General features: G+C 55.2%; 1 non-coding gene across 1 annotated transcript; it reads left to right on the top strand.

Annotated features, from left to right (window-relative positions):
• Window positions 1–11082: 11082 nt before the first annotated feature.
• Window positions 11083–11154, top strand: TRNAQ-CUG (transfer RNA glutamine (anticodon CUG)). The gene has a single exon. It is a non-coding gene; the product is annotated as a tRNA-Gln (tRNA).
• The last annotated feature ends 13914 nt before the right edge of the window (window positions 11155–25068 follow it).

The following is a 25068-nucleotide window of genomic DNA, read 5'->3' as shown; positions in this document are numbered from 1 at the left end:
TCGCAGAGCTAGGGAGAGAAGGCAGCGCCCTAATCCCGCAGGAAGAGCTGCTCCCCATTTCCCAGGCAGAGATGGGGATTGAAGCCAGCGCCCCGCCCCGCAGGAAGGGCCGCCCCCCAGTGCTCTAACAGAGCTATGGATTGGAGGCAGCACCCTAATTCCACAGGAAGGGCCGCTCCCCAGTGGTTTCGCAGAGCTAGAGAGAGTAGGCAGTGCCCAAATCCCGCAGGAAGGCTCGCTCCCCAGTTGTCTCGCAGATCTATGGAGAGAAGGCAGGATCCTAATCCCGCAGGAAGGCTCGCTCCCCAGTTGTCTCGCAGATCTATGGAGAGAAGGCAGGATCCTAATCCCGCTGGAAGGGCTGCTCCCCAGTGGTCTCGCAGAACTAGGGAAAGGAGGCAGCACCCTAATCCCGGAGGAAAGGCTGCTCCCCAGTGGTCTAGCAGAGCTAGGGAGATGAGGCTGCGTCCTAATCCCACAGTAAGGGCTGCTCCCCACTGGACTCGAAGAGCTAGGGAGAGAAGGCAGCTCCCTAATCCCGCAGGAACGGCCACTCCTCAGTGGTCTCGCAGAGCTAGGGAGAGGAGGTAGCGCTCTAATCCCGAAGGACGGGCCGCTCCCCAGTGGTCTCGCAGACCTACGGAGAGAAGGCAGCGCACTAATCAAGCAGCAAAGGCCGCTCCCCCGTGGTCTCGCAGAGCTAGGGAGAGTAGTCAGCGCCCTAATCCCAATGGAAGGACCGATCCCCAGTTGTCTCGCAGAGCTAGGGAGAGGAGGCAGCGCCCTAATCCCGCAGGAATGGAAGCTCCCAAGTGGTCTCGCAGAGCTAGGGAGAGGACGCAGCGCCCTAATCCGTCAGGAAACACTGCTTTCCAGTGGTCTCGTAGAGCTAATGAGTGGAGGTAGCGCCCTAATCCCGCAGGAAGGGCTGCTCCCCAGTGGTCTCGCAGAGCTAGGAAGAGAAGGCAGCACCCTAATCCCGCAGGAAGGGCTGCTCCCCAGTGGTCTCGAAGAGCTAGGGAGAGGAGGCAGCGCCCTAATCCCACAGGGGGGGCTGCTCCCAAGTGGTCTCGCAGAGCTAGGGAGGCAAGCCAGCGCCCTAATCCCGCAAGACAGGCCGCTCCCCAGTGGTCTCGCAGAACTAGTGAGAGAAGGCAGCGCCCTAATCTTACAGGGAGGGCTGCTCCCCAGTAGTCTCGCAGAGCTAGGGATAGGAGGCAGCACCCTAATCCCGCATGGTGGGCTGCTCCCCAGTGGTCTCGCAGAGCTAGGGAGAGAAGGCAGGACCCTAATCGCATAGGATGGGCTGCTCCCCAGTTGTCTCACAGAGATAGGGAGAGAAGGCAGTGCCCTAATCCCGCAGGAACAGCTGCTCTCCAGTGGTCTCGTAGAGCTCGGGAGAGGAGGCAGCGCCCTAATCCCACAGGAAGGGCTGCTCCCCAGTGGTCTCACAGAGCTAGGGAGAGAAGGCAGCACCCTAATCCCGCAGGAAGAGCTGCTCCCCAGTAGTCACGCAGAACTAGGGAAAGGAGGCAGTACCCTAATCCCACAGGAAGGGCCGCTCCCCAGTGGTCTCGCAGAGCTAGCTAGAGAAGGCAGCGCCCTTATCCCGCAGGAACGACCGCTCTCCAGTGGTCTCGCAGATCTGGGGAGGGAAGGCAGCGTCCTAATCCCGCAGGAAGGGCTGCTCCCCAGTGGTCTCGCAGAGGTAGAGAGAGTAGGCCGCGCCCAAATCCCGCAGGAAGAGTTGCTCCCCAGTTGTCTCGCAGATCTTGGGAGAGAAGGCAGCGTCCTAATCCCGCTTGAAGGACCGCTCTCCAGTAGTCTCGCAGAGCTACGGAGAGAAGGCAGCGTCCTAATCCCACAGAAAAGACTGCTCCCCAGTGGTCTCGCAGAGCTAGGGAGAGAAGGCGGCACCCTAATCCCACAGGAAGGGCCGATCCCCAGTTGTCTCGCAGAGCTAGGGAGAGAAGGCAGCACCCTTATCCCGCAGGAAGGGCTGCTCCCCAGTGGTCTCGCAGAACTAGGGAGAGAAGGCAGCGCCCTAATCCCGAAGGAAGGGACGCTCTCTTGTGGTCTCGCAGAGCTAGTTAGAGAAGGCAGCAGAGTAATCCCACAGGAAGGCCCGATCCCCAGTGTTCTCGCAGAGCTAGGTAGAGAGGGCAGCGCCCTTATCCCGCAGGAAGGGCAGCTCCTCAGTGGTGTTGCAGAGTTAGGGAGAGAAGGCAGCGCCCTAATCCCGCAGGAAGGGTTGCTCCCCAGTGGTGTCGCAGAGCTAGGGAGAGATGGCAGCACCCTAATCCCGCATGGAGGGCTGCTCCCCAGTAGTCTCGCAGAGCTAGGGAGATAAGGCAGCGCCCTAATCGCACAGGAAGGGCTGCTCCCCAGTGGTCTCGCAGAGATAGGGAGAGAAGGCAGTGCCCTAATTCCGCAGGAAGGGCTTCTCTCCAGTGATCTCGCAGAACTAGGGAAAGGAGGCAGCACCCTAGTCCCACAGGAAGGGCCGCTCGCCAGTGATCTCGCAGAACTAGGGAAAGGAGGCAGCACCCTAATCCTGCCGGAAGGGCTGCTCCACAGAGGTCTCGCAGAGCTAGGGAGAGAAGGCAGCACCCTAATTCCGCAGGAAGGGCTTCTCTCCAGTGATCTCGCAGAACTAGGGAAAGGAGGCAGCACCCTAGTCCCACAGGAAGGGCCGCTCGCCAGTGGTCTCGCAGAGCTAGGGAAAGAAGGCAGCGCCCTAATCCCGCAGGAAGGGCTGCTCCCCAGTGGTCTTGCAGAGCTAGGGAGAGAAGACAGAGCCCTAATTCCCACAGGAACGGCCGCTCTCCAATCGTCTCGCAGAGCTACAGAGAGTAGGCAGCGCCCAAATATCGCAGGAAGGGTCGCTCCCCAGTTGTCTCGCAGACCTAGGTAGAGAAGGCAGCGTCCTAATCCCGCAGGAAGGGCTGTTCCCCAGTGGTCTCGCAGAGCTAGCTAGAGAAGGCAGCGCCCTAATCCCGCAGGAACGGCCGCTCTCCAGTGGTCTCGCAGAGCTAGAGAGAGTAGGCAGTGCCGAAATCCTGCAGGAAGGGTCGCTCCCCAGTTGTCTCGCAGAGCTAGAGAGAGAAGGCAGCATCCTAATCCCGCAGGAAGGGCTGCTCCCCAGTGGTCTCGCAGAGCTAGAAAGAGTAGGCAGCGCCCAAATCCCGCAGGAAGGGTCGCTCCCCAGTTGTCTCGCAGATCTAGGGAGAGAAGGCAGTGTCCTAATCCTGCATGAAGGGGCGCTCCCCAGTAGTCTCCAAGAGCTAGGGAGAGAAGGCAGCGTCCTAATCCCACAGGAAGGGCTGCTCCCAGTGGTCTCGCAGAGCTAGCTAGAGAAGGCAGCGCCCTAATCCCACAGGAAGGGCCGCTCCCCACTAGTCTCACAGAGCTAGGGAGAGAAGAAAGCACCCTAATCCCGCAGGAATGGCCGCTCCCAAGTGGTCTCGCAGACTTAGTGAGAGAAGGCAGCACCCTAGTCCCACAGGAACGTCCGCTCCCCAGTGGTCTCGCAGTGCTAGGTTGAGAAGGTAGCGCCCTAATCCTGCAGGAAGGGCTGCTCCCCAGTGGTCTCCAGAGCTAGGGAGAGAAGGCAGCGCAATAATCCCGCATGAAGGGCTGCTCCCCAGACCCCTGGTAGAGCTGAGGAGGTAAGCCATCACTCCGCCCACGCTGGAATGTCCGCTTCCCAGTGGTCTCACAGAGCTAGGGAGAGAAGACAGAGCCGTAATCCCGCAGGAACGGCCGCTCTCCAGTCGTCTGGCAGAGCTAGAGAGAGCAGGCAGCGCCCAAATCCCGCAGGAAGGGTCGCTCCCCAGTTGTCTCGCAGAGCTAGGTAGCGAAGGCAGGGTCCTATTCCCTCAGGAAGGGCTACTCCCCAGTGGTCTCGCAGAGCTTGGGAGAGAAGGCAGTGCCCTAATCCCGCAGGAACGGCCTCTCCCCAGTATTCTCGCAGAGCTAGGGAGAGAATGCAGCGTCCTAATCCCACAGGAAGGGCTGCTCTCCAGTAGTCTCGCAGAGCTAGCTAGAGAAGGTAGCGCCCTAATCCCGCAGGAAAAGCCGCTCCCCAGTGGTCTCGCAGAGCCAGTGAGCGAACGCAGCGCCTTAATCCCGCAGTAACGTCCGCTCCCTAGTGGTCTCGCAGATATAGCTAGAGAAGGCAGCGCCCAAATCCTGCAGGAAGGGTCGCTCCCCAGTTGTCTCGCAGATCTAGGGAGAGAAGGCAGCGCCCTAATCCCGCAGGAAGGGCTGCTCCCCAGTGGTCTCGCAGAGCTAGGGAGAGAAGGCAGCACCCTAATTCCGCATGAAGGGCAGCACTCCAGTGGTGTTGCTGAACTAGGGAAAGGAGGCAGCACCCTAATCCCACAGGAAGGGTCGATCCCCAATTGTCTCGCAGACCTTGGTAGAGAAGGCAGCGCCCAAATCTCGCAGGAAGGGTCGCTCCCCAGTTGTCTCGCGGATCTAGGGAGAGAAGGCAGCGTCCTAATCCAGCATGAAGGGCCGCTCCCCAGTAGTCTCGCAGAGCTAGGGAGAGAAAGCAGCGTCCTAATCCCACAGGAAGGGCCACTCGCCAGCGGTCTCGCAGAGCTAGCAAGACAAGACAGCTCCCTAATCCCTCATGAACGGCCGCTCCCCAGTGGTCTCGCAGAACTCGGGAATGGAGGCAGCACCCTAATCCCACAGGAAGGGCTCCTCCCCAGTGGTCTCACAGAGCTAGGGAGAGGAGGCAGCGCCCTAATTTCGCATGACGGGCCACTCCCTAGTGGTCTCGTAGAGCTACGGAGAGAAGGCAGAGCCCTAATCCCGCAGGAAGGGCTGCTCCCCAGTGGTCTCGCAGTGCTAGGGAGAAAAGGCAGCGCCCTAATCCCGAAGGAAGGACTTCTCCCCAGGCCCCTGTCAGAGCTGGGTAGGGAAACCTGCTCCCCGCCCACGGAGGAAGGTCCGCTCCCCAGTAGTCTCACAGAGTTAGGGAGAGAAGGCAGCGTCCTAATCCCGCAGGAAGAGATGCCCCCAAGTGGTCTCGCAGAGCTAGGGAGAGAAGGTCACGCCCTAATCCCGCAGGAACGGTCGTTCCTCAGTGGTCTCGCAAAGCTAGGGAAAGAAGGCAGCGCCCTAATCCTGCAGGAAGGGCCGCTCCCCAGTCGTCTCGCAGAGCTAGGGAGAAAAGGCAGCGCCCAAATCCCGCAGGAAGGATCGCTCCCCAGTTGTGTCGCAGATCTAGGGACAGAAGGCAGCGTCCTAATCCCGCAGGAAGGGCTGCTCCCCACTGGTCTCGCAGAGCTAGCTAGAGAAGCCAGCGCCCTAATCCCGCAGGAAGAGTTGCTCCCCAGTGGTCTCGCAGAGCTAGCTAGACAAGGCAGCGCCCTAATCCCTCAGTAACGGCCGCTCCCCAGTGGTCTCGCAGAGCTAGGGAGAGAAGAAAGCACCCTAATCCCGCATGAAGGGCCGCTCCCCAGTAGTCTCGCAGAGCTAGGGAGAGAAGGCAGCGTCCTAATCCCGCATGAAGGGCCGCTCCCCAGTAGTCTCGCAGACCTAGGGAGTGAAGTCAGCGTCCTAATCCCACAGGAAGGGCTGCTCCCCAGTGGTCTCGCAGAGCTAGGGGGAGGAGGTAGCGCCCTAATCCCGCAGGAAGGGCTGCTCTCCAGTGGTCTCGCAGAGCTAGGGAGAGAAGGCAGCACCCTAATCCTGCAGGAAGGGCCGCTCACCAGTGATCTCGCAGAGCTAGGGAGAGAAGGCAACACCCTAATCCCGCAGGAACGGCCGCTCCCCAGTGGTTTCGAAGAGCTAGGGGGAGAAGGCAGCGCCTTAATCCCACAGGAATGGCTGCACCCCAGTGGTCTCGCACAGCTAGGGAGAGAAGGCAGTGCCCTAATCCCGCAGGAAAGGACGCTCCCCAGTGGTCTCACAGAGCCAGGGAGAGAAGGCAGCACCCTAATCCCGCAGGAAAGTCTGCTCCCCAGTTGTCTCGCAGAGCTAGGGAGAGAAGGCAGCACCCTTATCCCGCAGGAAATTCTGCTCCTCAGTGGTATCGCAGAGCTAGGGAGATAGGCTGCACCCTAATCCCGCAGGAAAGGCTACTCCCCGGTGGTCTCGCAGAGCTAGGGATAAGAGACAGCGTCGTAATAACGAATTAAGAGCTGCTCCCCAGTGGTCTCGCAGAGCTAGGGATAAGAGACAGCGCCCTAATCCCGCAGGAAGGGCCGCTCCACAGTGGTCTCGCAGAGCTAGGGAGAGAAGAAAGCGCCCTAATCCCGCATGAAGGGCTGCCTCGCAGTGGTCTCGAAGAGCTAAGGAGAGGAGGCAGCGCCCTAAACACGCAGAAAGCGCCGCTCCTCAGTAGTCTCGCAGAGCCAGGGAGAGAAGGCAGCGCTCTTATCCCGCAGGAAAGGCTGCTCTCCAGTTGTCTCGCAGAGCAAGGGAGAGAAGGCAGCACCCTAATCCCGCAGGAAATTCTGCTCCTCAGTGGTATCGCAGAGCTAGGGAGATAGGCTTCACCCTAATCCCGCAGAAAAGGCTTCTCCCCAGTGGTCTCGCAGAGCTAGGAATAAGAGACAGCGCCATAATTACGCATTAAGGGCTGCTCCCCAGTGGTCTCGCAGAGCTAGGGAGAGAAGACAGCTCCCTAATCCTGCAGGAACGGCGGCTCCCAAGTGGTCTCGTAGAGATAGGGAATGGATTTAGCACCCTAATCCCGAAGGGAGGGCTGCTGCACAGTGGTCTCACAGAGCTAGGGAGAGAAGGCAGCGCCCTAATCCCGCAGGAAGGACCGCTCCCCAGTGGTCTCACAGATCTAGGGAGAGAAGGCAGCATCCTAATCCCGCAGGAAGTGCTGCTCCCCAGTGGTCTCGCAGAGCTAGCTAGAGAAGGCAGCGCCCTAATCCCACAGGAAGGGCGGCTCCCCAGTAGTCTCGCAGAGCTAGGGAGAGAAGAAAGCACCCTAATCCCGCAGGAATGGCCGCTCCCCAGTGGTCTCGCAGAGATAGGGAGAGAAGGCAGTGCCCTAATCCCGCAGGAAGGGCTGCTCCCCAGACCCCTGGCAGAGCTGGGGATGGAAGCCAGAGCCCCACGCTCGCATTAAGGGCCGATCCCCAGTGGTCTCGCAGAACTAGGGAGAGAAGGCAGCACCCTAATCCCACAGGAGGGGCTGCTCCCCAGTTGTATCGCAGAGGTAGGGAGAGAAGGCATCGCCCTAATCCCGCAGGAAGGGCTGCCTCGCAGTGGTCTCGAAGAGCTAAGGAGAGGAGGCAGCGCACTAATGACGCAGAAAGCGCAGCTCCTCTGTGGTCTCGCAGAGCCAGGGAGAGAAGGCAACGCTGTAATCCCGCAGGAACGGTCGCTCCCCAGTGGTTTCGAAGAGCTAGGGAGAGAAGGCAGCGCCCTAATCCCGGAGGAAGGGCCGCTCTCCTGTGGTCTCGCAGAGCTAGGGAGAGAAGACGGCGCACTAACCCCGCAGGAAGGGCTGCTCCCCAGTGGTCTCGCAGAGCTAGGGAGAGAAGGCGGCGCCCTAATCCCGAAGGAAGGGCCTATCCCCAGTGGTCTCGCAGAGCTAGGGAGAGAAGGCAGCACCCTAATCCCACAGGAAGGGCTGCCTTGCAGTGGTCTCGCAGAGCTAGGGAGAGGAGGCAGTGCCCTAATCCCGCAGAAAGCGCCGCTTCCCAGTGGTCAAGCAGAGCTATGGAGAGAATGCAGCACCCTAATCCCGCAGGAAGGGCCGCTCCCCAGTGGTCACGCAGAGCTAGGAAGAGAAGGCAGCGCCCTAATCCCGCAGGAAGGGCCGCTCCCCAGTGGTCTCGCAGAGCTAGGGAGAGAAGGCAGCGCCCTAATCCCGCAGGAAGGGCCGCTCCCCAGTGGTCTCGCAGAGCTAGGGAGAGAAGGCAGCGCCCTAATCCCGCAGGAAGGGCTGCTCCCCAGTGGTCTCGCAGAGCTAGGGAGAGAAGGCAGCGCCCTAATCCCGCAGGAAGGGCTGCTCCCCAGTGGTCTCGCAGAGCTAGGGAGAGAAGGCAGCGCCCTAATCCCGCAGGAAGGGCTGCTCCCAGTGGTCTCGCAGAGCTAGGGAGAGAAGGCAGCGCCCTAATCCCGCAGGAAGGGCTGCTCCCCAGTGGTCTCGCAGAGCTAGGGAGAAGAGGCAGCGCCCTAATCCCGCAGGAAGGGCTGCTCCCCAGTGGTCTCGCAGAGCTAGGGAGAGAAGGCAGCGCCCTAATCCCGCAGGAAGGGCCGCTCCCCAGGGTCTAGCAGAGCTAGGGAGAGAAAGCAGCACCCTAATCCCGCAGGAAAGGCTGCTCCCCAGTGGTCTTGCAGAGCTAGGGAGAAGAAACAGCGCCCTAATCCCGGAGGAAGGGCTGTTCCTCATACCCCTGCCAGAGCTGGGGAGGGAAGCCAGCTCCCCACCCACGCAGGAAGGGCCGATCCCCAGTGGTCTCGCAGAGCTAGGGAGAGAAGACAGTGCCCTTTCCCGCAGCAAGGGCCGATCCCCAGTGGTCTCGCAGAGCTAGGGAGACAAGGCAGCGCCCTAGTCCCCCAGGAAGGGCCGCTCCCCAATGGTCTCGCAGAGCTAGGCAGAGAAGTAAGCGCCCTAATCCCGCAGGATGGTCCTCTCCCCAGTGGTTCGCAGAGCTAGGGAGGGAAGGCAGTGCCCTATTCCCACAGGAAGGGCTGCTCCCCAGTGGTCTCGCAGAGCTAGGGAGAGAAGGCAGCGCCCTAATCCCGCAGGATGGTCCTCTCCCCAGTGGTTCGCAGAGCTAGGGAGAGAAGACAGCGCCATAATCCCTCAGGAAGGGCTGCTCCCCAGTGGTCTCGCAGAGCTAGGGAGAGAAGACAGTGCCCTAATCCCGCAGGAAGGGCTGCTCCCCAGTGGTCTCGCAGAGCTAGGGAGAGAAGACAGTGCCCTAATCCCGCAGGAAGGGCTGCTCCCCAGTGGTCTCGCAGAGATAGGGGGAGAAGGCAGCACCCTAATCCCGCAGGAAGGGCTGCTCCCCAGTGGTCTCGCAGAGATAGGGGGAGAAGGCAGCGCCCTAATCCCGCAGGAACGGCGCTCCCCAGTGGTCTCGCAGAGGTAGGGAGAGAAGCCAGCGCCCTAATCCCGCAGGAACGGCGCACCCCTGTGATCTCGCAGAGCTAGGAAGGGAAGACAGCGCCCTAATCCCAAAGGAAGGGCTGCTCCCCAGTGGTCTCACAGAGCTAGGGAGAGAAGGCAGTGCCCTAATCCCGCAGGAAAGGCTGCTCCCCAGTGGTCTCGCAGAGCTAGGGAGAGAAGGACAGTCGCCCTAATCTCCGCAGGAAGGGCTGCTCCCCAGTGGTCTCGCAGAGCTAGGGAGAGAAGGCAGCGCCCTAATCCCTCAGGAAAGGCCGCTCCCCAGTGGTCTCGCAGAGCTAGGGAGAGAAGGCAGCGCCCTAATCCCGCAGGAAGGGCTGCTCTCCAGTGGTCTCGCAGAGCTATGGAGAGAAGGCAGCGCCCTAATCCCGCAGGAAGGGCTGCTCCCCAGTGGTCTCGCAGAGCTAGGGAGAGAAGGCAGCACCCTAATCCCGCAGAAAAGGCTGCTCCCCAGTGGTGTCGCAGAGCTAGGGAGAGGAGACAGCGCCCTAATCCCGCAGGAAGGGCCGCTCCCCAGTGGTCTCGCAGAGCTAGGGAGAGAAGGCAGCGCCCTAATCCCGCAGGAAGGGCTGCTCCCCAGTGGTCTCGCAGAGCTAGGGAGAGAAGGCAGCGCCCTAATCCCGCAGGGAAGGCTGCTCCCCAGTGGTCTCGCAGAGCTAGGGAGAAGAGACAGCGCCCTAATCCCACAGGAAGGGCTGCTCCCCAGTGGTCTCGCAGAGCTAGGGAGAGAAGGCAGCGCCCTAATCCCGCAGGAAAGGGCTGCTCCCCAGTGGTCTCGCAGAGCTAGGGAGAGAAGGCAGCGCCCTAATCCCGCTGGAAGGGCTGCTCCCAGTGGTCTCGCAGAGCTAGGGAGAGAAGGCAGTGCCCTAATCCCGCAGGAACGGTCGCTCCCAAGTGGTCTCACAGAGCTAGGGAGAGGAGGCGGTGACAGGCAGAGTTTGAGCGCCTTACTCCCGTAGAAACGGCTGCTTTACATTCCCCTTGCAGACCTGGAGAGGGAAGGCTGCGCCCCTCTCCCGCAGGTCTGCACACTGGCCATGGCCATGGCCAGAAGCGCAGCGCAGAAGCTGCTCCAGCCCTGCAGCCTACGGGCAGCGCATTGTGGTGGAGGCAGCACGGAGCAGGCAGGGCGCAGGTGGGCGGGGGTTGGAGACACAAGTGGGGCGGACACGCTCCTGCCAGGAGCTGCCTGGTTCATCCCTTGCCCGGGAGCTGCAGGAGGGGCCCGGATCATGGCTCAGCTGCAGAGCTTGGAGCCCAGGCTGGGCCTAGGAGTGAGAGGATGGGGGAGCTGGGGGTGTAGCAGAGTTTGGAGCCAAGAATTGGTTGGAGATGAGGTTATGCCTTTCCGCTTGGCGGCAGGGGGGCCCTCTGGCTTTTTTTTTTTTGCTCCGCCCCCCACATCCCAATATTTCATCTTTGACATCTGGTCACCCTAGCCTGATCTGAAGGAGGCTGTCTGGACCAAGGGGCAGGGACTGGCCTTTGCTAGAGAAATCACTGTGAAGTTTTAGCCAATTAGGACAAGTCAGCAAATAAGAACAACCTCAGGTATCAGTAACTGCTACAGGTTGCAAATTCCTACATGCAGCAGTTTCTGGAACTACACCTGTACAGCTCTGCTCCCCGGCTCTTCTCGGGCTCCTGCTCTCTCCTTAGCTCTGCCCCACTCTCACCCAGGCAGTTCCAGCTCACATGGAGGATGGGACCCCCTGGCGTGGTGACTCCTTCATTACACTGTCTGGCCTGTCAGTGCAGCTAACTTGGAGCTTTGGCCTCTCCCCATTGTCCCTGGGGACTGTCAGTCTCAGAGTCCTGATTTCCCATTGATCCTTCCTCCTTCTATTGGTGCTGGGAACTAGCCAACCAACCCCGCCCACACACACACACTAAGTTTTAGGAAAGGGCCAAGAGCCCCCTTACACAAGCAGCCCCATGAGGGTGACCGATGTGCAGAGAAGGCAGCATAAGCTGCTCCCATGGTGTAATGGGCAGCACTCAGGACTCTGAATCCTGTAATCTGAGTTCAAATCTCAGTGGGACCTTGTGTTGGCTTGTGGTCATAGGCGGCAGGTTATATACATTTGTGGTGCTCGTGCTCCAGGAACATTCAGGGCTGGGGGCCCTACTCCAACAATATTTGGAGTTGAGTCTCTTCCCCTGGCCCCTGCCTGGCACCTCTCCCCTCTGCTGTGGTGCATCCCTGCCTGACAAAAAGCAGCATGTGCCTGTCCCCTGCCTGCTCCTGCTGCTGGAGTAGAGGGATTCTGGGCAGAACTGCAGCCCCAGAGTCCTAGTGCAGGCTGCCCTCAGCCTCTCCAACACCCCCAACCCTGAGCTCCCTCTGAACCCTGATACTCTGCCCCAGTCCTGAGCCCCCTCCTGCATCATGAATCCCTCATCCTCAGCCCTATGCTCCCTCCCAGAGGGTGCATCCCTTCCCACACACTCCTTCCCACCCCCAGAGCCTGCACCTCTCACCCCTTCCTACAACCCTGCCAGAGCCTGCACCCAGCACCCAAACTCCATCCTAAAGCCTGAACCAACACTGGAACAAAAGATGTAAATTTCTAATTCTAACTTCTTGTTTCTCCTAGGAGGAAGGTGTTTTGCACCCCAGTAACCAGGCTGTCACTGCAGCTTTCCTTTCACTAAATAAGATTTGTACCAAATATAAATTGCCCTCCAATTTCTCTAAGAGAAATTGAAATTGTATCTTTGCACTAATATCCCAAGTGTGCAAGTCCATCCACTTAGAGCAGCCCCACACCCTGAGGCCAGAGGAGAATCCGAACTGGCTGGTGCATTTGTAACCCTGGGGCCTGAAGCTGATGAGAGAAAGGGAAATGATCCATCTTGGAGCCTTCCGATATCACCTGCGGGGAGCACAGGGATTTGACTGAGTGACATCCTGGCTAATTTTCACCTTGTTCTGTGCCAGCAGGCTCCGCTGGAGAGCTCGGGAGTGACTTGACCATGGCAGCACCCTATTTACATATTAAAAGCTGGCTTTTTGGGGTCAATGGGGTAAAATGTGAGTACTTTTGTGGTCGGGACCCACATGAGAAGGGATGTGGACAAACTGGAGAGAGTCCAGAAGAGGGCAATAAAAATGATTAGGAGACTGAGACACATGACTTAAGAGAACCTAGAGGCCCTATCCTGTATGTTAAGCTAAGGCAAAGTTAGCATATCTATATTGTGACCTTTTACTCAGAGAGGAAAATCGACCTTTCTCATGTTACTTAAATAGATAAGTACCCATGCCTGTCCAAGACCTTTACTTAGACCAATCGACAATGGAGAATGGCATAGAGTTTTATTCAGTGTTGTACCCACTGATTTAACAGGTACACTACAAGGTAACTTATGTGCATATGTACATGTCATCAACAAGCACAAACATACTAGTCTATGAAGTAAATGTACCCTAATGTTTTGTGGGTGAGGAATGAAATTTGGGCATAGAAGGAAGGATTTACGGCCCTTGTGCCCTATAAAAGAGGTAAGCCACCTCGCTAGAGCACTTTGCTCTATCATTGTGACTTACGTCCTCCACTCTCTCTCTATGTACTAGCAGTAGGCTGTACTTGTTCTGAAACCTTAAGTTTCAAGGGAACTAGGCTAAGTTCGGTTTCCCTACGTTTTTAGTCTTTGTTTATTAGGTTTTGATTTTAAGTTTAACATATTCAAGTAAACCCTAAGTAACACTAGCTTTCCCTAAGCACAGCATCTTTCACTTAAGAATTGAGAAACCTGAACTGCAAGGCTGGTCCTGTGTCTCTTACCACTAGGTTATCAAGGAAGGCTGTGAGTATATTAACCAAAACTTTGTTGTATATAATGCCATATGTATCTTTTGAATAGCAGTAATGCAAATGTAACTTTGTAACTCAATTAAATTAAATAACATGTAAGCTAATCAATTAAATTTTCATCAAATTATCCAAATTAATATTATTAGTACACCCTATATCAGGCTACATGGGACAGAGAGTTGGAATGCTGAGGGATGAAGGCACTGGCTCTGGGGGTGCAGACTCTGGGGTGGGGTTAGAATGAGACATTCAGGGTGCAGTACAGAGGTCAGGGTTAGGATAGAGAATTGGGCTGTGAATGCTCTGGAAGGAGGCCAGGAAAGAGAAAATTGAGATGCAAGAGAGAAGTCAAGCTAGAGCAAAAAGCAGAGAAGAAGCGTGCAATTTGAGCTGCAGAGGGAAGAAAAAAACCTCTGCCTGTCCCCTTTCATCAAAGCATCTAAGAACCAGATGAAAGATGTCTTTTCCCCACTGTAACAACAACTCTAGTTGACCTGGACTGAGGAAAGAAACCTCCTTTGCAGCACTAGCAGACCTGGACTGAGTCACCTCCACACCACACTCTGGTGTTCCTGGACTGGGACATGGGAGGGGCTCCTCTCTTCTCCATTTGGGACATGGTGGGATGAGAGAAGTGACAGAGCTTTACGGGAAATAATAATTTGCCTGATTCATGTGCCAGTCCAAGTCCTTGTTAACCCAAACAAGCCGTTTATCCTGCATGCTGATGCCAGTTTGGAGGGTCTGGGAGCAGTCCCGTAGCAGGAAGTGGAAGGAAATGCAAATCTGTTAGCATTGCCAGCTGAGGACTGTCTGATAGCGAAACTCGCTATCCCACCACCAGCAGCAGTTCTTGGTCTTGAAATGGGCCATCACTGAGAAATTTCGAGATTACTTGGGTGGTGCTCGGTTTCAGGTGTGGACAGAGAACAATCCACTGACTTATGTGTTAACAAGGGCTAAGCTGGGTGCTACAAGGCAGAGATGGGTGGCTACTTTTGCTAGCCATAACTTTGCATTCAATACCAATGTGTTGGTATAACAGGGAGTGTCATTTATCAGGATCACCAATTCTTGGCTAGGGGGAGGATGTAAGCAAGGTGAGAATGAACTTTACCCTGCCATCTGTTGGTGATCTGTTGTAAAGGCCTTTTGTTGCTGATATGCATGCTCACACCCACCCCGCATTGCATGATGGGGGTGCATGTCCAAAGGGTTATTTCAGCTGCTGTGGGATCCCCGGTCTCTTTCTTATTAGGGCAGGGATAATAAAGTACAGTTATTCTGGTGATATGAATCAAAGACAGTAGAACAGAACTTAGCAGTTCATGATTTCGGGACTCACCCGAACCTACATAACTCTCGTTAGGCAAGGGACATGGGTTCCAAAGGATAGTGAAATAAGAGAGATTGAAATGGAATATTTGTATTTAGCAGCGTGTTTTTCTTGTGAAATGTTTAAATGCGTGTTTTGTTTCGTTTGTATATCTCTAGTTTAAAAGTAGTGTTTTTTATCGTTCTCATTCATGTTTGGATCAATACCACAGATAAAAAATGATTAATGACTAAATGCAATTTTTAGACGTACATAAGCTGCTGGGCTTTGATCTCATTTCCACACTGAAAGTTTTAAACAACTTCATAGTTGGGGAAAATGCTTCTTTCCCCTCAAACAACAAGAAAATTTTGCAGATTGGACTGTGGGAAGTCAGCTGTGGGACACGAAATACCTCTGCAACCAGATTCTTAGTCACAGGTCAGCGGGTGGGTTTATGTAAATTCTGGACTCTGGGGCCAGAGCTAGGGGAGGGACCCCACAACTTTTGTGGCACATGCATCACCTCTGCAATCAACCTTTGCTACGTCACTCCATAACATCACACACAGAGCAGCCTTTCACCTCTCAGAACCAAAACATATCCTGAAAGTATCAGAGGGGTAGACGTGTTAGTCTGGATCTGTAAAAGCAGCAAAGAATCCTGTGGCACCTTATAAACTAACAGACGTTTTGGAGCATGAGCTTTCATGGGTGAATACCCACTTTGTCAGATGCATGTAGTGGAAATTTCCAGGGGCAGGTATATATATGCAGGCAAGCTAGAGATAATGAGGTTAGTTCAATCAGGGAGGATGAAGCCCTACTCTAGCAGTTGAGGTGTGAAAACCAAGGGAGGAGAAACTGGTTTTGCAGTTGGCAAGCCATTCACAGTCTTTGTTTAATCCTGAGCTGATGGTGTCAAATTTGCAGATGAACTGAAGCTCAGCAGTTTCTCTTTGAAGTCTGGTCCTGAAGTTTTTTTGCTGCAGGATGGCCACCTTAAGGTCTGCTATAGTGTGGCCAGGGAGGTTGAAGTGTTCTCCTACAGGTTTTTGTATATTGCCATTCCTAATATCTGATTTGTCTCCGTTTATCTTTTTCCGTAGCGACTGTCCAGTTTGGCCGATGTACATAGCAGAGGGGCATTGCTGCCATATGATGGCGTATATTACATTGGTGGAGGTGCAGGTGAATGAACCGGTGATGGTGTGGCTGATCTGGTTAGGTCCTGTGATGGTATCGCTGGCGTAGATATGTGGGCAGAGTTGGCATCGAGGTTTGTTGCATGGATTGGTTCTTGAGCTAGAGTTACTATGGTGCGGTGTGCAGTTACTGGTGAGAATATGTTTCAGGTTGGCAGGTTGCCTGTGGGCGAGGACCGGCCTGACACGCAAGTCCCTGATGATGCGTTGGATAGGTTTTAGCTCTGGACTGTATGTGATGGCTAGTGGAGACCTGTTGGTTTCTTTCTTGGGTTTGTCTTGCAGTAGGAGGCTTCTGGGTACACGTCTGGCTCTGTTGATCTGTTTCCTTATTTCCTCGTGCAGGTACTGTAGCTTTGAGAATGCTTGGTGGAGATTTTGTAGGTGTTGGTCTCTGTCTGAGGGGTTAGAGCAGATGCGGTTGTACCTCAGTGCTTGGCTGTAGACAATGGATCGTGTGATGTGTCCGGGATGGAAGCTGGAGGCATGAAGGTAGGCATAGCGGTCGGTAGGTTTTAGGTATAGGGTGGTAGTGATGTGACCATCACTTATTTGCACCGTGGTGTCTAGGAAGTGGACCTCCTGTGTAGATTGGTGCAGGCCGAGGCTGATGGTGGGGTGGAAGCTGTTGAAATCGTGGTGGAATTTATCCAGAGACTCCTTCCCATGGGTCCAGATGATGAAGATGTCATCAATGTAGCGTAGGTAGAGAAGGGGGCGTGAGTGGACGAGAGCTGAGGAAGCGTTGTTCCAGGTCGGCCATAAAAATATTGGCATATTGTGGGGCCATGCGGGTGCCCATAGCGGTACCACTGATCTGGAGATATATATTGTCATCAAATTTGAAATAGTTGTGTGTGAGGATAAAGGCACAGAGCTCAGCAGCCAATTGTGCTGCGCCATCATCAGGGATTCTGCTCCTGACAGCTTGTATTTCATCTGTGTGTGGGATGTTCGTGTAGAGAGCCTCTACATCCATGGTGGCTAGGAGGGTGTTTTCTGGAAGGTCACCAATGCATTGTAGTTTCCTCAGGAAATCAGTGGTGTCACAGAGATAGCTGGGAGTGCTGGTGGCATTGGGTCTGAGTAGAGAGTCCACATATCCAGACAGTCCTTCAGTGAGAGTGCCAATGCCCGAGATGATGGGGCATCCAGGATTTCCGGGTTTGTGGATCTTGGGTAGTAGATAGAATAACCCTGGTCGGGGCTCTAAGGGTATGTTGATTTGTTCCGGTGTTAGTGTAGGGAGTGTCCTGGGTAGATTTTGCAGTTTCTTAGTGTATTCCTGAGTGGGATCTGAGGGAAGTGGCCTGTAGAATTTGGTGTTGGAGAGTTGTCTGGCAGCCTCCTTTTGGTAGTCAGACCTGTTCATGATGACAACAGCACCTCCTTTATCAGCCTCTTTGATGTCTGGGTGGTTTCTGAGGCTGTGGATGGCATTGCGTTCTGCACGACTTACGTTATGAGGCAAGCAATGTTGTTTTTCCACAATTTCTGCCTGTGCACGTCAGCGGAAGCATTCAATGTATAGGTCCAGACTGTCATTTCGACCCTCAGGAGGAGTCCATGTGGAGTTCTTCTTCTTGTGCTGTTGGTGGGAGGGTATCTGTGTATCAGTGCGCTGTTCAGTGTTGTCCTGAAAGTATTCTTTGAATCAGAGACGACGAAAGTAGGCTTCCAGATTGCTGCAGAACTGTATCATGTTGGTAGAGGTGGCAGAGCAGAAAGAGAGTCTCCGAGATAGGACAGGCTTTTCTTCTGGGCTGAGTGTGTAGTTGGATAGATTGACGACATTGCTGGGTGGGTTGGGGGTACTACGGTTGTGGCCCCATGAGGCAGGTAGGAGTTTAGACAGCTTACAGTCGAGATGAGAGTGGGATACACAGAGGGCCCTGACCCAATGGCTGATGTACATACAGGGCCCTGCCTCACCTACCCACCAGCGCTCACAGGCGCAATGGCAGTAGTGGGGTCACATGGGCAACTGCCCTCAGTTGCCACCAGGGGTCTCTGCAGCAATGCCAGGGGGGATACATGCCAGGCATTGCTGCCCCTCGCCACCAGGAGTCACTGCTCCTGCAAGAAGGCACCTACAGGACACTCCCGTTCCTGGCCAGCAGGGGTCACTATCACTGGGGAGGGGCTATGGGGAAGCAGAGAAAGAACAACTAACTGCAGTGGGGAAAATCATAATCTACCAGGGAGAAAGAACGGACTCCACTAGGACATCGCACCAACTCCGGCCAGGCTGGATACCAGCAATTCGGGGCTGAAGTAGCTCCAGCTAGAGGCTGGGCGGAGGCAGGTGACCTCGGTTTCTGCGCTGAGCAGGCTGCTTTGGCAGCGAAGAGGGACAGGGAACCCCCCGGTCAGGGTGTTGCTGCCCAAGGAGGGGGAGATCTGCGGCACTCTTTGGAGTAGCCGGTTCAGCAGCCATGAGCCACATGCTTCTCCCTGCCTGAGCTCTCCAGCAGCACATTATGCACAGGTGTGCGCTGGATGTAGGCACCAGTGTAACAACAGGGCCAGACTCTGCTGCTTGCCCAAAGTCCCCAGGAAAAGGAAAACAACCAGCAGTGGAACCAATAGGAAACCCAGCAATGGAACTCAGGAGTCCTGGGGGTGTGCTATGGTGACCAGATGTCCCAATTTTATAGGGACAGTCCGAATTTTGGGGTCTTTTTCTTATCTAGGATCCTATTACCCCCCACCTCTTCCCGATTTTTCACACTTCCTGTCTGGTCACCCTAGGGTGTGCACATGTGTGGGTCCCAGCTGCTCCCTGCCCCCCTCACTGAAGCAGATGTGCAGGGTTACTGCCCTGGGAAGTGCAGGGCACCAGTGGATGTGGGGTTGGCTGAAGGTAGGGTCTGGCTTCAGGCAGGGCAAGGGCTGCGGGGCTGGCTGGCTTCAGGCAGGGGGATGCATCAGGGGTTGGCTGGAGACAGGGCAGGGAGGATGCGGCTGGTGCAGGCAAAGCAGAAGGTGCAGGGCTGGCTGGAGACAGAGGCTGACTGCGGGCAGGGCAGGGCAGGGGGTGCAGGGCTGGCTGCAAGCAGGGTGTTGGGCAGGGCCGGTGCAAGGATATTTCATGCCCTAGGCTAAACTTCCACCTTGCACCCTCCTCCCCCCCGCCCTGAGGCGCCCCACCCGTGGCAGCTCCCCCCTCCACCCTCAGGCTCCCCTCTTGTGGCAACTCCCCTGCTCTGCCCTGCGGCACCCCCCTCGCCCCAGCTCACCCTTGCTCCGAGCACGAGCACCCCGAGCATGCCGTGGCCACTTCACTTCTCCCACCTCCAAGGCTTGCGGCACCTAAGCCTGCCAGGCAGTCAAGCACCCTCCTCTGAGCCACAGCAGCCCTGACAGTTGACAATAGAGGCACCTTAACCCCTGAGTTCCTTCAATGTGTCCCCCTCCGGGGTCCAGCTCCGATCACCAGATACTCGGGGTATGTCTATACCACCTGCCGAATCGGTGGGCAGCGATCGATCCAGCGGGGGTCGATATATCGCATCTAGTGTAGATGCAATACATTGAGTACTCTCCCATCGCCTGCTGTACTCCAGCTCGGTGAGAGGCGCAGGCAGAGTCTACGGGGAGCTGCAGCAGTCAACTCACCGCGACTGTGACATTATAAGTATAATCTAATATCTCATTGAAAGGTGACAGGGCCAGAAAGAGTTAATTAACTCACCTCACCGACTGACCTGACCCGTGGGTGAACCTTAAAAACTGGTTAACAAAATATGTAAATGAACAGAGCTTTGAAATGTAAGTCTGCAGTGTTAGAGGTAGAAGGGGAGGTGTTTGCTCAGGTCTTGTGATGTCAGCAAACAAGTCTTGTCTATTGCTATAGTTTTAATTCAAAGAGCAAAGAAAGAATATTAACATTTATGGTGATACTTGAGTGAAATAGTATTATTGTCTGTGTCTCTTTGAAGGTTGGGGTAATCTGTATCTGAACTGTTTGATGGATGTACTAATTGCCAGGATGTTTGGAAGAAGAGTTAAGCCTATTGTTTTCTCAGGCTGAAAGGCTGCTGGAAATGTATAAGAACCTGGGACACGATCCTTCTTCATCTCAGATCTGCTTTGGGTTTCAAGAGGGGGAAACCTTAAGCCACAAGGATTGAGATCCCCAGTCATTGACTGGAGCCACTCTGAATATGGATATTGGATTATAACCTATGGGCTATTTCTAAAAGGACTTTTGGCAACTACAAGCTCATCTCTACTGTGTATCTGAACCTCAAAAATTGAATTCAAGTCTATATGTCTATTAATCTTTTAACCAACACTTTCTTTCTTTTCTTTTCTAATAAATTTTAGCTTAGTTAATAAGAATTGGCTATAGCATGTATTTTAGGTAAGATCTAAGTTATAATTGAACCTGGTTATGTGGCTGATCCTTTGGAATCGGAAGAATCTTTTCTTTTATATGATGAAGTAAGATTTTCAGGAATCATCATCATATCTAACAGGTGTGTCTGGACGGAGGCCTGAGGCTGGGTACTTTAAGGGAACTGCGTGATTTAAACTTCTAAGTAACCAGTGAGGTACTACAGAAGCTGTTTTGTGCTGGCTTAGTAAATCTAAGTATTGAAATAACCACCAGCATTTGGGATTTGTCTGTCCTGTTTTGTTTGCAATTCACTCTGATTGAGTGAGCTGAGCTGGCTCCCACGGGCAGCACCGTCACACCTACATCCAGGCTGCAGGGGTCCGGGGGATCTTAGGGGCCTTGGGGTGCACAGATACCTACGTCCAGGCCATAGGGGTCCCTGGGGGGCTTAGAGAGTTTGGGGGGGACACAGATACCAATCTCCATGCTCTAGGGGTCCCAGGGGGGCTTAGAGGGTTCGTGGGGGGCACATATTCCTACATCCAGGCTGTAGGGGTACCAGGGGGGCTTAGGGGGTTAGTGGGGGGCAAAGATAATTCGTCCAGGCTGGAGGCATCCTGGGAGTCTTAGGGGATTTGTGGGGGCCAAAGATACCTATGTCCAGGCTGTAGGGGTACCAGTGGGTTTTAGGGGTTCGGGTGGGCACAGATACGTATGTTCAGGCTGTATCGGTCCCAGGGTGAGTTAGAGGTTTCGTGAGGGGCACAGATATCTACGTCCAGATTGTAGATGTCCCGGGAGGGGGGGGGGTTGTGGGGTTGTGGGAGTGCAAATACCTATGTCCAGGCTGTAGGGGTTCCTGGGGGCTTAGAGGGTTTTTGAGGGGCACATATACCTACGTGCACACTGGAGTGTCCCAGGAGGCTTATGGAGTCTATATGGGGTACAGATACCAATGTTCTGGCGGTATAGGTCCCTGGGGGGCTTAGGGGGTTTGTGGGGGGCACAGATACCTAAGTTCAGGCTGGAGGGGTCTCTGAGGGTCTTGGGTGTTTGGTGGGGGGCACAGATACCTATGTCCAGGCTGCAAGGGTCCCGGAGGGGCTTAGGGTCTGTCACGGAGTGTGAGGGAGTCCGGTCCTGCACCCCTCTTCCTGGGACTCACAGTGACTTTCAGCCAGCCAGTAAAACAGAAGGTTTATTGGGCAACAGGAGCGAAGAATACAGCAGAGCTCGGAGGCACAAGCAGGACCCCACAATCAAGTCCTTCTAGGGGTTCAGGAAACTTAGTTCCCAGTTTGGGAATCCCTGAATTCCAACCACCGAGACTAAAACGGAAACTGAACTAACCCAACTCCCTCCAGCCAGCCCCTTCCTGTGTCCAGCTTCCCAGGCAAAGGTGCTGACCCCTCCCCCCGCCTAGCTCAGGTTACAGGCTGAGCACGTGTCCAGTCCTAAAGTCACCCCCTGCTCTCCCATCCCCCACACAGAGAGTCCCTACTCCATCACAGTAATGCACAGAGCATTTCCCGCATGGAGCAACAGTGACACTGTGTGGCCACGCAGGGTAATGCACAGAGCATTTCCCGTGGAGCAACAGTGCCACCATTTGGCCATATAGGGTAATGCACAGAGCATTTTCCGCATGGAGCAACATGGACACCTTTAGACCACACCAGGTAATGCACAGAGTATTTGCTGCATGGTGCAACAGTGACACCACGTGGCCATGCAGGGTAATGAACAGAGCATTTTCTGCATGGAGCTACAGTGATTCCATGTGGCCACGCAGGGTAATGCACAGAGCATTTCTCTCATGGAGGAACAGTGACACCATGTGGCCACGCAGTGTAATGCACAGAACATCACGCCTATGTCGAGGCTGTAGAGATCCCTGGGCGGTTTAAGGTCGTGGGGGGCACAGATAGCTACGTCCAGGCTGGTGACGTTCTGGTGGGCATTAGGGGCTTCATGAGGGGCACAAATATCTACATCAGGGCTGGAGAGGTCCCTGGATGGCTTAGGGGGTTGTGGTGAGCATAGATACATACGTCCAGGCTGTAGTGGTCCCTGGGGGTTTAGGGAGTTGGTAAGGTTCACAGAAAGCTACGTATGGTCTGGAGGGGTCCCTGGGGGACTTAAGGGGTTGTGGTTGCGCAGATACCTACGTACCGGTTGGAGTGGGCCCTGGGGAGCTTAGGGGGTTTGTGTGGCATACACCTAGCTACAACCAGGCTGGTGGGGGCCCTATGGGTCTTAGAAGGCTGGTGGGGGCAGAGATACCTATGTAGAGACTGGAGAAGTCCTGGGGAGGGCTTTGGGGGTTCCTGGAAGTCACAAATATCTACGTCCAGGCTGGAAGAGTTCTGGGGGTATTAGGGAGTTGTGGGGGGGCACAGATACCTATATCGAGGCTGTAGGTGTCCTGGTGTTGCTTTGGGGCATTTTGGGGTACAGATACCTACTTCCATGCTGTAGGGGTCGCTGGGAGGATCAGTGGGTTCGTGAGGGTGCACAGATATCTACGTCCGGGCTATAGGGATCCTGGGGGGGCTTAGGGGTTTGTAAGGGGCACAGATACATTCATCCAGGCAAGAGGGGTCCTAGGGACCTTAGTGGGTTCATGCTGGGCACAGATACCTGCGTCTAGGCTGGAGGGGTTTCGCGGGTCTTAGGAGGGTTGTGTGGGCACAGATACCTATGCCGATGCTGGAGGGGTCCTGTCATGTCTTAGCGGATTCGTGGGGTCAGAGATACCTACATCTAGGCTGGAGGGGTCCCGGGGGGATTAGGTGTGTTGTGGGGGGAACAGATACCTACATCCTGATGGTAGGTGGCCCTGGGTAGCTTAGGCGGTTTTTGTCGGTCACAGGGAGTGGGCTCCTTGGGTGAGCCAGAAACACCAATTGCATCTTCTTCTCTTTTAACAGTTGAATAGTAGAGCTGGTTGTTGAATTTCTTAATAACTGAAGATCCAGGGTCCTGAGCTGAAGTCATTAAAGTGCTGTGTTAACTAGGGAGGGAGTTTGAAACTATATTGCAGAGCAGCTGATGGAGAAGAGCAGTTTGTGGGACACTTGGAATGGCTCACGGAGTGAAGTAAGCTAAGCAGTTTTTGGAGACAGCTGGAGCAGATCACAGGTTGGCTGGTGGAGCAGAGCAGCTGGTGCACTGAGCTGAGCAGTTCGTGGGGAAGGTAGAAGCAAAATCCCACGGAGAGGCAGGGCAGTCAGCAGTGGACCACGTAAGGTGCCCCTTTCTACCCAGGCTGGCAGGGGGAAAAACCCTGCAGATAGACTCTTGAACTCTGGGGCATTCAGGGATTTCTGCGGGTCATAGATACCTACGTGCAGACTGGAGGGGTCCCAGAGGGCTTAGGAGAATTATGGGGGTCACAGATACCTACGTGCAGACTGAAAGGGTTCCAGAGGGCTTAGGAGATTTATGGGGGGCACAGATACCAACATCCTGGCTGTAGGGATTCCCGTGGGGATTAGGTGGTTTATGGGGGGCACAGATACCAATGTCCTGGCTGTAGATGTTCCTCCACGGTGGCCCCAGGGCTGGAAGAGCTCCCACTCCCTTCTATTACCTGGGGGCTGCAGCAGGGGGCACAGAGCTTGTCTGGTCTCACTCCTTTACCCCTGCCCCGCTGTGGCCCTGACACCAGAGAAGCTCTGTGCCTCTGCTGCAGCCTCTGGGCCGTAGCAGGGAGTGGGAGCTCCTCCAGCCCTGGGGCCACTGTGAGGGAGACTTTTCCACGGGGACCCAATTTGGCCAGGGCCCCCCCGGGACCCCGACAGCCTGGATGTAGGGTTATGTGCGACCACAGCCCCTCTATGCACCCCAGGAACATCTACAGCCAGGACATAGGTATCTGTGCCCCCTGAACCCGCAAAGCCCACTAGGGACCTTTACAGCCAGTATGTTAGTATCTGTGCCCCCCATAAATCTCCTAAGCGCTCCAGGACCCCTCCAGTCTGCATGTAGGTATCTGTGACCCCCATAATTCTCCTAAGCCCTCTGGGACCCCTCCAGTCTTCACGTAGGTATATGTGACCCCCAGAAATCCCTGAATGCCCCAGGAACCCCGACAGCCTGGACTTAGGTATCTGTGACTCCAACGAACCTCCTAAACCACCCAAGACCCCTCCAGCTATGACGTACGTATCTGTTCCCCCCTCAACCCCCAATCCCCTCGGGACCCCTAGACCCTGGACATAGGTATCTGTGTCAGCCCCGATCCCTTAAGCACTCCCATTCCCCCTTTAGCCTAGACTTAGGTATCTGTGCTCCCACAACCCCCCTAAACGTCCCAGTGACCCCTTCAGCCTGGACGTAACTACCTGTGACCCCCACGAACCCCCTAAGCCCCCAGGCATTCCTACAGCCTGGACCTAGGTATCTGTTCCCCCCACAAACCCTCTATACCCCCCAGAACCCCTCCAGCCTAGATGTAGGTATCTGTACCCCCACAGCCCCCCTGGGACTCCTACAGCCTGGAGGTTCGTATCTGTGCCCCCCATGAAACCCCAACCCCCCTGCCCCCTCCAGCCTGGACATAAGTATCTGTGCACCCCATGAACCAATAAGCACCTGTAGGGATGCCTACAGCATAGATTTAGGTATCTGGGCCCCCCAAAAACCCCCTAAGCCCCCCAGGGACCCCTTGAGCCTGGACGTAGGTGGAACCCTTCTGCCAGGCTGAACTAATAGCAGCAAGGACTGGGTTCAATATATAGGGGTCCCTTCCCTACAAAGTAATGCAAACGAGCTCGAGCCCCCACCCAGTGACATGGGAAAATTTTACATATGCACCCCTAGGTGCCTCAAAGAGGCAATACTTCCCCTCTCGCAAGCATAGAGTCTGGGTGTAGCAGAAAATGTTTAATAACGTGAGATAAACAACATAGCATTAAATTGGGAAAACACCTCCACTAGGCTGTGTCCTTTTCCCTGGGCTCATGAGTCCAGCAATCCCCAAATCACCCCAAGGCTCCAAAGTCCAATATCTCCAATGTTTCAAGAGTCCAGCAACCCCAAAATCACCCACAGTCCCGTAGCCCCAGAGTTCAAGAGTCTATCTGCAGGGTTTTCCCTCCTGCCAGCCTGAGTAGAAAGGGGCACCTTATGTGGTTCACTGCCGACTGCTCTGCCTCTCCATGGGATTCTGCTTTTGCCTTCCCCACAAACTGCTCAGCTCGGTCCATCAGCTGCTCTGCCAGCCGACCTCTGTTGTGCTCTAGCTGTCTCCCAAAACTGTAACTTCACCTCACTCC

Source organism: Gopherus flavomarginatus, chromosome 9 (genome assembly GCF_025201925.1).
Source record: "Gopherus flavomarginatus isolate rGopFla2 chromosome 9, rGopFla2.mat.asm, whole genome shotgun sequence".
NCBI lineage: Eukaryota > Metazoa > Chordata > Testudines > Testudinidae > Gopherus > Gopherus flavomarginatus.
This window is presented reverse-complemented; position numbering and strand designations above follow the sequence as displayed.